Genomic DNA, 14,619 nt, shown 5'->3' with positions numbered 1-14,619 from the left:
TAAAGGAGAAACTGTTAACAATAAAAATAAAGAAAAAATGTATGACTTATACCAAAAAGCTTTGGCAAAAATATATGGATATGCAAAATATGGGCTATAATTTAGTAAAGATTTGGGAATGTGACTGCATTAACTCAGCAGAGTATAAATATCTTAAAAAATCAAAACAGCTACATGAAGCTGTCAAATCTCTGAATAGAAGAGATGCTTTTTACTGTGGTCATACAAATGCCTTAAAATTAGGAGCTATAGCTGATGGTATTAACACAAAAATAAGATTTGAGAAGACAGTCTGTATCCAACTGTTCAATATTATCATTATTATCCTAAATGACACGACACAAAAATATGTAGATGAAGATAATATACAAAAAATTGTATAGATATATAAAATATCAAGTATTGGCACCTAGAGGACTCTATCATCCAGTTTTGCCTGTAAGAATGAAGACTGGCAAAAATAAAAAAAATTGTTGTTTCCTTTGTGTGTCAAATGTGCAGAAGAAAAAATAAATAAATACTCTCACACCAATGAGCAGACAAGTTTTGTTGGAACTTGTGTAACAGCTGAAGTAAAGAAAGCTGTGGGAAAATGTTATAAAACTTTAGACGTCTGTGAAGAGTATGACTTTAAAAATAAAAGCAACGTGTTATTTAAAAATATGAGAAAGAATTTATGAAGATAAATCTAGAAACTAGTCAATGGGTAGACGATTTTAAAAGCAAGATAAATATATGAGAGCTGTAAAAGATAGGTATTCTATTGGATAAAGAAAAGTTAAAAGAGAAACCAGAAAAACATTGGGATTCTAAGATTTGTCTTAATTCCTTATGCGAAAAACTTGGGCAAATCCAAAATATGAATAACACTGAGTATGTTACAGACTTACAAAAAATTTATGAGATAATGCTGGATGATCGATTAGATAATTTTGATATAAATTTTGTTAATGAGTATATGGTACACACGAAGTACAATTTCTACGATTCTTATGTGTAAAATAACATGGCAACAAATATTTTTCCAGCTGCATTCACGACATCAAATGCAAGGCTTCGGCTGAATGATAGGATAGATGTACTAGAAAACAATGTCATATGTTTTGATACCGATTCTGTAGTATATATTCATGATGGCAAATTAATTTAGGAATATGATGTGTGTTGGGTGAATGGACAGGTAGGTCAGGAGATAATAAATGGATAACAAATTGGACTTTAACTGGACCAAAAAGTTATTATTATGAGAAAAATGATAAAAGCACAGTGCTGAAGGTAAGGCATTTCACTCTAAACTCTAAAAACATTCAAAAGGTGATTAGTTAATCTATGATAATGTTAGTAGAAAGTGAAATGAAGGAAAAATTGGAGATTATCGTCTTATGCAACAAAACTGCTAAAGTCATCAGTCCCTAGGGTTACACACTACTTAATCTAACTTAAACTAACTTACACTATGGATAACACACACACCCAAGCCTGAGGGAGGACTGGAACATCTGACAAGGGGGGGGGGTGTGGAGGGGGAGCCATGCGGATCGTGTGACAAGACGCCACAGACTGTGCAGCGACCCCATGTGGTGAAGTGAAGGAAAAGATACAGTTAGCGTAAAATGAGATAACGATAGGCATAGATACTAAAAATACAGTCAACAAACGAATTAAGAAAGAATTGCCATTTCTGTATGATAATAAAGTAGTTCTAGATACTTACTGTATGATACAGTGCCTTCTGGATATTGAAATAAGTATTCTATCGTTTCTAATGTATACCAAGAATTCATATCACATTTCTTTTACAAATGGTATAAAATCGTTAGTGGTTGTTTCATTGTACTCTCCAATTTATACATACCTAATTATTGAGTTAGAAACTATCAAAAATATTGAATTAGATTTAATATAATTTTGTTTTTTTTGATAATTTATTTATTGGTAAATTATAATTTGCTACATTATTACACTTATAAAAAAGAGCCAAATTTTTTTAGGTCCTTCTATACTTCCGTGTTACTGTCCTCATTATTAACAAAGCTATTTTTGTATTATTTTCCAAATCTTTTCCTTAGTACATTAATATTGTCAGTATGGTACTGACTTCTGAAATGTTCCATATATGGCTTCAAATGTTCATTGTGGATATTACATTGGATTTGCCTGTCTCTTGGTTTATTATTTCTCTTAACAAAAATGTAAAATTTAAATTCATACCCCACATTAGTTGTATTTATTGAGATAAAAAATTATTAATGTAAATAAAAATTATTTTACAATAATGGAAGTATTTCTTTAAAGCTCCACAAAGTTAGCAATACTAATTCGCTTAATAAGATTAGTGACTTACAAGTATATGCTGTATATGATATTACATGTTGTGATAATTTGAAAACGAGATATGGAGAAAAAATTTGTTCAGAGTGGAGTAACAAGTTTAAAATTATTTTACTTGATAGATATTTGAAAATAATAAGTAATTGAGAAATTCAATTTTTTGAACATCACTATCTTAAACTGAAATATAAAGGAAAGCAGAAAACTAAAAATGGTGAAAATGAACTTCATGATTTAGGATTCACAATGTGAGAAATCGTGCATAAGTTTGATTTTTCTTTTAAATGTTGTGGGTGGGTTGGGTTTGGTCAGTAAATTATCTCCTACTATGCTCAAGCAACCCACTTACCACTTTCCATTATTCTGTAAAGGATTCATATTAGTATCTTGCAATCGGACTTATTAAACTGATAGTGGGGCGGTTTTCGCCCCTGTCACCATCTGCTTTCTTTGTTATTGCAATTATTGTAATCTTCCTGGAGTCTGACAGTATTTAGTCTGTCTCACACATTTTGGTCACCAGATGGAACAGTAGTGTCATGAATGTCTCTCCCAAGGCTATCAGCAACTCTAACGGCATGGTGTCTAGTCCGAGGGCATTGTTTCGACTTAGGTCTTTCAGTGCTATGTCAAATTCTTCATGCCGTATCATATTTTCCTTCGCATCTTCATAAGATTCCCCTCTAGTACATCTCCATTGTGTAGACCCTATATATACTCAATCCACTTTCCTGTTTTCTGTTCTTTGCTTGGGACTGGTTTTACATCTGAACCCTTAATATTCACACAGGTGGTTTCTTTTCTCGAAAGTTCCCTTCAGTTTTCCTGTAGACAACATCTACCTTACCTGTGGTGATAGATGCTTCTACATCATTACATTTGTGCTCTAGCCATTCCTACTTAACCATTTTGCACTTCCAGCGATCTCATTTTTAAACATGTGTACTGCCTTCCACCTTCTTCAGTTAGTGGATTTTTATATTCCCTCCATTCTTCAGTTATTCAAAGCTACCCTTTCTCCTGCTACCGTATTCCTTTCCCCTGTTCTTGTCAATCGTTCCCTAATGCTCCCTCTGAAACTCCTTACAATTTCTGGTTCTTTCAGTTTATCCAGGTCCACCTCCTAAAAATCCTGCTTGTTTACAGTTTCTTAAGTTCTAATCTGCAGTTCATAAGCAATAAATTGTAATCAGAGTCCACATCTGACCTTGGAAATGTCTTACACTTAAAACCTTTTTCCGAAATCTGTCTTATCATTATACAATCAGTTTGAAATCTTCTGGAGTCTCTAGGTCTATTCCACGTGTGCAACCTACTTTCATGTCACTTAAAGGAAGAGATAGTTGTGATCAAATTATGCTCTGTGCAAAATTCTGTCAGGCGGGTTACTCTTTCATTCCTTCCCTCCAGTCAATATTCACCTACTACTTTTCCTTTTGTACCTTTACCTACTACTGAATTCTAGTCCCCCCCCCCCCCCCCCCCGACTATTAAATTTTATGCTCCATTAACTATCTGAATAATTTCTTTTATCTCATCATACAGTCCCTTAATCTCCTACTCATCTGCAGAGCTAGTTGGTATGTGAGCTTGAACAACTGTGGTGAGCGTGGGCTTCGTGTATATATTGGCTACAGTAATGCGTTCATTATGCTGTTCATAGTAGCTTATCTGCATTCCTATTTTTTATTAATTATTTAACCTACTGCTGTATTACCCCTATTTCATATTGTATTCATAACTGTGTATTTACCTGACCAGAAGTCCTGTTCCTCCTGCTACTGAACTTCACTAATTCCCACTATATCTAATTTTAAGATATCCATTTTCCTCTTTAGATTTTCTACATGACTTACCCTATCATGGGATCGGACACTCCACGATCTGATCCGTGGAACACCAGCTTTGTTTCTCCTGATAACGGCGTCCACCTGAGTAGTCCCCACCTGGAGATCCGAATGGAGGGTTATTTTAACTCTGGAATATTTTACCCTAGAGGATGAGATCATCATCTAACCATATGGTTTAGCTGCATGCCTTTGGTAATAATTACTGATGTACACTCCTGGAAATTGAAATAAGAACACTGTGAATTCATTGTCCCAGGAAGGGGAAACTTTATTGACACATTCCTGGGGTCAGATACATCACATGATCACACTGACAGAACCACAGGCACATAGCCACAGGCAACAGAGCATGCACAATGTCGGCACTAGTACAGTGTATATCCACCTTTCGCAGCAATGCAGGCTGCTATTCTCCCATGGAGACGATCGTAGAGATGCTGGATGTAGTCCTGTGGAACGGCTTTCCATGCCATTTCCACCTGGCGCCTCAGTTGGACCAGCGTTCGTGCTGGACGTGCAGACCGCGTGAGACGACGCTTCATCCAGTCCCAAAACATGCTCAATGGGGGACAGATCCGGAGATCTTGCTGGCCAGGGTAGTTGACTTACACCTTCTAGAGCACGTTGGGTGGCACGGGATACATGCGGACGTGCATTGTCCTGTTGGAACAGCATGTTCCCTTGCCGGACTAGGAATGGTGGAACGATGGGTTCGATGACGGTTTGGATGTACCGTGCACTATTCAGTGTCCCCTCGACGATCACCAGTGGTGTACGGCCAGTGTAGGAGATCGCTCCCCACACCATGATGCCGGGTGTTGGCCCTGTGTGCCTCGGTCGTATGCAGTCCTGATTGTGGCGCTCACCTGCACGGCGCCAAACACGCATACGACCATCATTGGCACCAAGGCAGAAGCGACTCTCATCGCTGAAGACGACACGTCTCCATTTGTCCCTCCATTCACGCCTGTCGCGACACCACTGGAGGCGGGCTGCACGATGTTGGGGCGTGAGCGGAAGACGGCCTAACGGTGTGCGGGACCGTAGCCCAGCTTCATGGAGACGGTTGCCAATGGTCCTCGCCGATACCCCAGGAGCAACAGTGTCCCTAATTTGCTGGGAAGTGGCGGTGTGGTCCCCTACGGCACTGCGTAGGATCCTACGATCTTGGCGTGCATCCGTGCGTCGCTGCGGTCCGGTCCCAGGTCGACGGGCACGTGCACCTTCCGCCGACCACTGGCGACAACATCGATGTACTGTGCCGTGCGTGTGATCATTGCTTGTACAGCCCTCTCGCAGTGTCCGGGGCAAGTATGGTGGGTCTGACACACCGGTGTCAATGTTTTCTTTTTTCCATTTCCAGGAGTGTAGTTTTCCCTTACATACAGCCGTTGCAGTACCAGCACAGCAAGGCTGTTCTGGTTGATGTGACAAGACCAGGTCAGTCAAGCATCCGGACTGTTGCCCCTGCTACTACTGATACGGCTGCTGCCTGTCTTCAGGAGCCACACGTTTGCCTGGCCTCTCAACACATACCCCTCTGTTGTGGCTGCACCGGCTATCGCTGAGGCACGTAAGCATCCCCACCAAAGGCAAGGTTTGTGGTTCTTGGGGGGCATTTTTGTACATAACTGAATTAAACTGCATTTTAATTACATTTGCTTGTGAATTAACTGCGTATCGAAATACATTTAATTCGTGCGACAATAATTACAATTAAAAACACTGTACTAACTGAGGCGGTCGACATTCGATCACAAAGGTTTGCTTCCAGCTCGTGGATGTATGGATTCATCGAACCATCAATAGTTAAATTTGGCACACGGACTGCCTCTGGGACAGTGCCTCGAAGGGCTCTGCCTTGTGCCTTGGCTGAAGTGTTAGCCAGTTTTCAGTGACTTTGTTTTGAGTTGATACAATAGTACGAGACCCGTTGTGGTGTAGGACCTGTACTAGGGCAGAGAGTGTTGTATTGCAACAGTGAACTTTAGATGTGGTGGCGTTCACTGCCCAAAGTAAAAGGAGCTTGGTGGATTCAATTTGTATAAGTGGAGGCTTCCGTTAAATCTTGTCTTCACGTTTTGTTGAGTACACACAGGCGATGGTTCACGGAACCTGTTTGTGTAGACTAAAGCGCTGCATTTTGAAAACGATGAGCATCGACCAGTTTATACGTAAACGGTTTACTGATTACACCTTAAAATTAGTTGAAAATGAAGGTCTCCCTTAAAGTGGTCAGTGCTTCCGTGTAATGTTATGGCACTCTGATGTGCTGCCTGTGCAGCGTTATTGATTTTGGAAATTTTATTCTTCCTTTTGAAATCTTAAAGTAGCAGTGTCAAGCTGCGAGAAGTTTTGTCTGTTGTTAACTTAAAGCATATTGAGGTTGACTTAATTCACAACAGTGCCTACTCCTAATTTGTTTTTCGAAAAGAGCGGCTGAAATTGTAACTAAGTAACGTTTTATACCTGGGTCGTTAATTTTAACTGCTGTAATCGCCGTCTTAGTTTAAAGTTTCATTTGCTTAACAGATAATTTTAATCTAGTGCTCATCTCTGCGCGTTTGGGTAATCTGTGTGTTTCGTCAAGTTTGAGTGGTGTTAGTTATTTATCCTCTTGTTGGTTGGAAGTCACATATTGTCCCGAAATGGTGGGGTTTTCTCTTAAAGGCTGCTCTTACATCAACTCAGTGGTGTAATGAAACGTTTCACGTTTGGAATAATTGTTTTATCTTATGCGTGTTTTAGAAATTTATGTCCGTACTTTTGTAAGTTGCTGTGTAAAGCTGATCCCAGGTGGCCAGTGTTGGCGATCACTGAGAGCGTGTAGCTGGTTGCATCCGCAGCTAGAATCATTTGCTTAATGCAGCGGTTTAACGATTTAAATTCACACCTTTTAGTATTCTCTATCTGTATTACGTAATAAATTTTTCAATTCAAACATCGCTTCCTCTGGGTGGTCTGTGTAAGCACCTTCCACTACCGAGCTGAGCGTTTAGTTGCTGGGATTCTTCCGCATTTAATTACTTGTTTCTGTCTGTATGTTTGTGCTTTGCATAAAGTAATTTTGTGGTGCTTGTGATTTATTGAAGTAACTAAGCAATTTCTTTAGATTAATGTAATCAAATCACAATGTAATATGATTCTAAAGGTTAAAGTAACTCGACCACAACTGACTACAGTAGGTAATGGTTTGGATAGTTATCTACATTTAGATCTTACAAAAATAGCTACAAATAAAACCATACATATTATAAAAGTATATGTATGTTTGTATGTTCCACGTCTCCTCCTGGGAAACTGGATTCATTTTAAACTACTTGGGTACACATTTCACTTACTGCCTCGGAAGAACCACCAGCCTCTCAAAGGGGTGGGACTGAAGTGGAAACAAGAAGGGTAGGTCGCAACACTCATAAAGCTGGACTATTTTCATCCATTGTTTGCGAATGTGCAAGCTTAGTGGCTTGAAAAGAGCTTTACACATAATTTCTGACCCTTACAAGACATTTTCTCGCTGACACTCCCAATAAAGTGATAAAGGGAAAAAAAGTTCATCGCTTACTACATTTTCACTGTTAATGCAATAAAATTTCCACATGAGGCGTGACTTCTTAATTTGTTATTTGTACTAACTCTGTTTGCAATACATTTCGCAGGCAGTATTCACATACATCACTGTGTGTACCTGCAAAATTATATATTCTACGACACATAGCTCACGGGATATGAAATCATAAACATTGAAGCACCTCAAAACGAAGTTGTAGGATGAAATTCTCTAGAGACAGGTGAAATATGTGTACAGATATTTGTGAAAAATATTGAAGATATGTAAAATATATAACCGATAGTAAAATTCCCCTTTTGAACTCTAGGATCGATATCAGCCAAACGTGTTGCACATATTACATACTATCTCTGATGAAATATTGTGGGACAAGAACGAGCAAACTCCTATGGGGGTGGGGACAGGAGCACATGGACAGAGAGAGAGGAAAGAGGAGGGAGGTGAAGGTGGTCTGAGAGGGGAAAGGAAGAGATAGGGAGGCGGAAGGAGGAAGGAGGAAGGAGGAGATGGACTAACAATAGCTTCGAAACAATTCATATTCAGGCAACGCCAGGAACTCAGTTAGTGATTCAGTAAAAGGAGAGCCATGTACGACTACAAGCTGTCAAAAGGTTTTCATTTGCTGTACAGGTAATTCCCTCTAATTAGCGGCATCATCGGCAGAGTTTAGAGTCACAAATACTCAATAGAGACCTAATCTACAACAATTGCAGCTCATTTTTATGGTTAATGGATCCCACTGGTATTGTACCCGTCTCCGCAAATATACCTGGTTTGGTACATTCCATTTCTATTCGTAACACTGAGAAGGGTTAACTCTGCTTAAAAAACTTACCACATCTTTAGGCCAGTTCTCTAAATTACAATTGTGCGGTAGTACAAGATTTGGATACAGTGTTTCGAGACAGTTTCATCAGCAGAATTTAGCCTTCACCAGAAGATAATGTACAAGTGACGGCTTAAATCCTATACTCTCTCTGTGAAGTTCCTTGGAGTTGAGGCAACTGATACTGATAGAAGTAATTTTAGCCTCTGCGACCTCTTTCATGCTTATCGGAGCAGATGACAGGGAACATATACGGTTTTTCATTATTTTCTTTTAGTTATATCCATTTATGCTTCTGTTATAGCTCTCAAAATAGAAGCCTTCAGATTTTATCTTACATACCACAACAAACCAGTCTTTCATATCCTTTCTACAGTAAACACCGCAGTGCGTGTAGTAAAATAGCTACATTTATCAAAAGGAATAATAATGGTAATTATGACAGCATGTTTATACTTTAAGAAACCATAATCTCTAACGTAATATTCGAGGATCATTTCTCTACCAAGGAATAAAACTGTACAACAAATTACCAAAAGAGATTAAAGAATAATAAAAATACACTTATTTAGAAAGGCAGCTAAAAAGTACCTGTTATGCAATACATTTTATACACTGAAGGCTTACTTAGATAAAACACAGTAGGCGTTTGGTAAGAAAAACGTTAAACCAATAACTAATAACAATGATTATAAAACATCCGACATTCCACGTTACACCTTCACACTGTGTTTTCCCCTCTTTTTTCCTTTTCTAGAAATACTTACCTGAAAGCTAAGCATAGCACAATACTAACACCTCTTCCTCTTTCTAGCCTTAACATCTCACTTATTACAGAGAGATGCCAACTCAGTTTTTCAGGATAGCAAATGGGAAGTTGCGGTTTAGAAAATGACCCAGAGATCACCAGTGTGTGTGTGTGTGTGTGTGTGTGTTGTGTGTGTGTGTAGCGAGTGGAGTGTTATGAAGCAATGTGTGTATAGTGTGTGCAGTGACTGATGGTGAGATATGAGCGAACAGTGTGGCATTACATTATTTAATAAGTTATGTGTAGAAAACGTATTGTAGACCTGGAGTAAATGTAATGACTGTCTCTAACTAGAAGTCTGTAAATATATGTGTATCCGAATTAGCTTATTTTAAATTGGTGTAAACTTGTAAATACTTTGGCATGTCCATTATCCTTTAAAAAGAGATCTACGAATGAGTGAAGATACTACTACTACTACTACTATTACTATTACTACTGCTACTAAAACCTTCTGAGACAAAAACAGGAGTGCGTAAAAGCGATGCGTTAATCTTCACATCATTTCACTCTGCTGCTAAATAGGAACATCCAAAAATATGGCTCAAGGAAATAATGGGAGTAAATACGAGGCCAAAAATTAAATGAGTGTATTTCTTGTCTAGCTTTGATGACCTAGAAATAATTAAGACAAACTCTAAGCCAAAATATCCCTAAGAAAACTTAACGAGATAGGTTTCAATGCTGACCTCCAAGTCTGTTATGAAAACGAGAGAAAAAATACAGAAGACCAAAGATGGCCGACGTCAGAAGTTATCGACAGTGAAATTAATAAGCAACGGGTTTTGACAAGGGAGAGAGCATGATTTCATGCAAAATTTAAACACAAACAACGCTATTTTTAATAAGATTACCTTTCAATTTAGTTTCAACGGCTTCTTTAATAACACTATCCCAATAGCTAGAGCTGCATGCCAGAGTCTCCATGTTGTTATAATCCATAAGATGACCAGTGCCAAGACGATGTTCTATAATGGCGGATTTTTCTGCTGTTGCACACGTGCGTGACGCTTATGGTCAGTACATTGGTAATCCACAGCATTGATAGTCTGACCAATATACGCAACGCCACAACCGTAAGGATCACGGTAGACACCGGTCTCACGCTAACAGAGATCAATGTTTATAGAACGTAAAAGCATACTGATCCTACGTGGTGGTCGAAAAACTCGCGTTCACATCATATTGCCACAAAGTATTCTCTGCGTAAGACAAAATGGCAGTTGATATGGTGCCACCTTGGTATTATCAACACTCTTCCGGTGCACAGTTGGTCGATAGTCTAACGCACGACTCTCTCTCTTTCGATGTAATCATTCTGACGAAAGGTAACTCCGAGATGGGTTAATTCAGCTGGCAAACTTTCAGGGTCGCTGATGACATGGGCCCTGTTAACCAAGGTACGAAGTACCCCTTCACGGAGAACCGGATAGTGGCCACTATCAGCGTGAGAAGGCTTTCCTTAAAGGCGTGTCCCAACATACCAACCACCCTGCTGCTGACCAACACATCAAGGACGGGAAGACAGCCATCCTATTCCACTTCCATCGTGAAACAAATATTCGGATGAATTAAAATTCTCACTGCCATAAGGCCAAGTGACAAAAGTATCTTCAGCATCTCTGAAAAAACATGTAGGTTTTAAATCTGCTGACCCTAAGGCACGTACCTTGAAGTCGTCCATAAGTAAACTGACAGTAACAGAAGACGACAGGCTTCCGATCGCAACTCCATATGTCTGCTCGTAATGCTAATAATTGCATAGACAGTAAGTGAAGTCGACACATGTCGAAATAGCTTCGTTAATTAAGCACCAAGTCAAATCTCAATCAACTGTAACGAATCAGACAGAGGAACGCGACTGAAGATAGAGGCTACATCGAAACTCACTGGAGTATCCGAGTCATTCAAACGCATTTCCTCTAACCGAAAAAAGAATTTCGCCGAGTTCATAATCTAGTGATCATACCGAACTATTATGGGTCTCAACAGAGTTGAGCGGCGTAGACAGGATACTCAATTGACTTTCCTCCTCTAACATCGTCTTTGTCTCTTAACTTTGGACCTCGAGACTGGTACCCTCGCTAGCGATAAAAGCACTATGTGGGAAGCCTTCGTGATTAGTGAGGTCGGTGAAGAACTGGATATTTTTTGGAAGTGTGAGAGTCTCGAGGCTTTTGGTGGTGCAGGGCCCAACTGTCAAGCCTGATGATGATGGTGCGTCTGGTACACAAGCGGTCACTGACTGTCTCCCCAAAAGGGCACCATTACGTGATTTGGAGCCGATGGCTGCTAGCGGCGGGGGCGGTCCTGTCTCTTGTTGGCTTAAGGAACAGCCCTATCCTGCCGAAGCTCAATGAACTGCCTTTGCCTGTCGCCTCTCCTCCTTCTCTTTCACCTTCTGGAGGGGTTTTGTGTTACCTTAACGCATTATAAATCCCACTGCAATAAGGTTATTTCCTATATCTGTTTATTAAATACGGCTGTCTTTTATGACCCCCTCCCCCTTTTAATAATACCTGTTCGTTGCTTATGAAAACGTGTACTTGGTTTCAACGTATGAAAAGACGTTTTATAATTAATGCCAGCTATTTAAGAGGAATTTTTCTAAGCTTGCCTTGTGCATTAGTAGATTAGTGATTTTCTAGATAGGTAACTTGTGGCTTAAAAAAATCTGTCCTTCTGGTTTGAATGTAATGTAGGTGTTCTACAATTAATGGCACTCTGTATGAGGAAATTTTGCCATGCTTTCTCAGTACATTATGTGGTTACTGATTTCCTAAAAGACCAGTAACTTGTTGTTTAATAAGATAAATTGTTGAAGGTGTTTATTGCAAGCTGCTGTCTCTGTCTCTCTTCAAATGTCATTGTTTGCTGCTTACAAATGTATGTACTTCTGTTTTCAATGTAATGATAGGTGTATTATAATTAATGACAGCGGTATATGACAAATTTTTCCTAGGTTGGCCAATGCATTACGTCTGTTACAGATTTCCAAAATATTACTAAACCTGGTTGTTTAATAAGTAGTATGTTGAGGCTGTCTTGCCTATCTCCCCTTAAATATCATTGTTTGCTGCTTACAGAAATCTGTACTTCTGAGTTAAGTGTAGTGATAGGCGGTTTTTGTGATTAATGACAGCTGCACATGAAAAATTGTTCTAAACTTAAGTCCATTTAGCTGACTGTAACCGTGCATTAAATGATTATCGACTTTAATTCGGTAAAACTGATCATTGGACGTTGTTGTCTACTTGCCTCCCTTTAAACATCATCGTGAATGTAATGAAAGATGTTTTGGTGTTTAATAACAGCTGTGTCTGACAATTCGACTAACAACAGCATAGTAATCAATTAAAATCGTGGTAACTGTTAAAATAGTATATATTAGTTTCGTACTTGTGATATTATTGTTTTTTGCTCTAAACCTGTTGACAGCTGCAGCAATCGTGCTATAGAGCGGCTTGAACAGGTTGAATCTGCATTGTGATTAATTGTTCAGTTTGAATCTCATGCTGGTGCGTTGTGTATTTCACATGCTATTATTCTTCACCCTCTTTATCCGTTGACTCGTGGGGTTTCAAGTAGGTTCTTCTCTGAAGCTATGCAGTACGAAGGGTGATCTATGACACCATATTATTCAATTCAAGTTGTCACCGTGTATCAGGCACGAGTAATAGCGCAGGCATTTTTGGTGTGTGCAATACTAGCATGATACCTTGCCTGAGTACATGGATTAGATCCGCAAAAATGTGTTAGCGTTGGGCTTACAAGTAGGAAAAAGTGACGTGGTTAAAATTATGTTAGAAAATAACAAGCCGTGAGCCTTGCGTTCGGTAAGGTTAAGCCTAAAGTGTGTTTCAGGTGTGGCGATAGCAGACATTTTCTTCGCTCATGTCCTGTGAAATGGTGATGGGGATGGGTCTGAACATCTGACGCCACGAGGCACCGGCGGGGGAGGGGCACCCCTTCCTGTTAGGGGTTGTTCTCACGTTTGAGCGGTGCGAAGACTGAGGCATTCTTAAGTGTCTGCCCATTTAGATAATGAACCTGTGTGCACTCCTTCGATTCCAGCAATTCTGTTTCCCTATTGTATGTTAGTACATCGAGTTCAGGAATTTATTTAGATTGCCTCCATAGTGCCTCTTATCTCACAGATGTCGTGAGCTTAATGGGTAAGTGTTATTTCTGCTAGCTAAATTTCCGTGCAACTTAGACATAATGAATTTTGCTTGGACAGTCACCTTTGTTGTTGCCAAGAATTTTTCGTTTACCTGGGCTGTGATTTCATTGACCGTGCAGGCCTGGTTCTTTATTATCGGGCTTGTTCTCTTTATTTTAAAGTTGAGGCTACTGAGAGGATAGCGTTCGGTTCTCAGCCCATTAGTATTGTCTTACACTGACTGTTTGGAACCTAAGCAACTGTTGAGCATATTATTCCAGTTTCCCGACGTCCTCAAAATTAAATTAGCCATCGCCAGTAAAATACAATATGAGATCCTCTCTGTTGACGACATTCCTGTTCATCAGGTGCCTTATAGATTATCTCCAGCTAAGATGAAAATTTTGCGAGGATTTATTACACCTTCAACTTGTCCCTATGCTTCACCCATTTTTCTTGTTCCTAAAGGATAGAGTGGCGATAATAGACCAGATTTTTATTATGGGGCACTGAACCAAAAGGTAGCCAGTTCCGTTGCTTACATTCAAAAATTTTTCGCCTGCTTTGTGGTCTGCCTTGGTTCTCGGTGCTGGACCTCAATCAAGCTTACCATCAGATACCATTGTCTAAAGACTCCAAACTTGTAACAGCCTTTTGCATGGATTGGAATCATTATGAATTTTATCGTGTCGCTTTCAGACCATCTACAGGAGTGGCCTTCTTCTCTCGGCTGTTGCACCATGCTTTGGGAGATCTAAAGTTCAAATTCCTTTGTAATTACCTTGGTGATGTGGTTGTTTACAGTGCCTCATTCGTGGAGCACCTGGATCACCCCAAAGAAGTTTTGTTACGTTTTAGGGAGGCTGGGCATGCAGTAAACCTTTCTTAGCTAGCTTTGACTCGTCTGTGTATATCATTATTGGATCATCTTGTCCCGACTCAAAGGGTCAGTTCTGATCAGGGGAGAACACGTTCTTTTCGAGGCTTCCCCTCTCCTAAGAGCAAGAAACGAGTGGCTACACTTACAGGAATGGCGAATTTCTTTCGAAAGTTTGTCCTAACTTCACCCAA

The sequence above is a fragment of the Schistocerca americana genome, chromosome 7, assembly GCF_021461395.2.
Source record: "Schistocerca americana isolate TAMUIC-IGC-003095 chromosome 7, iqSchAmer2.1, whole genome shotgun sequence".
In the NCBI taxonomy this organism is placed as follows: domain Eukaryota; kingdom Metazoa; phylum Arthropoda; class Insecta; order Orthoptera; family Acrididae; genus Schistocerca; species Schistocerca americana.
This window is presented reverse-complemented; position numbering follows the sequence as displayed.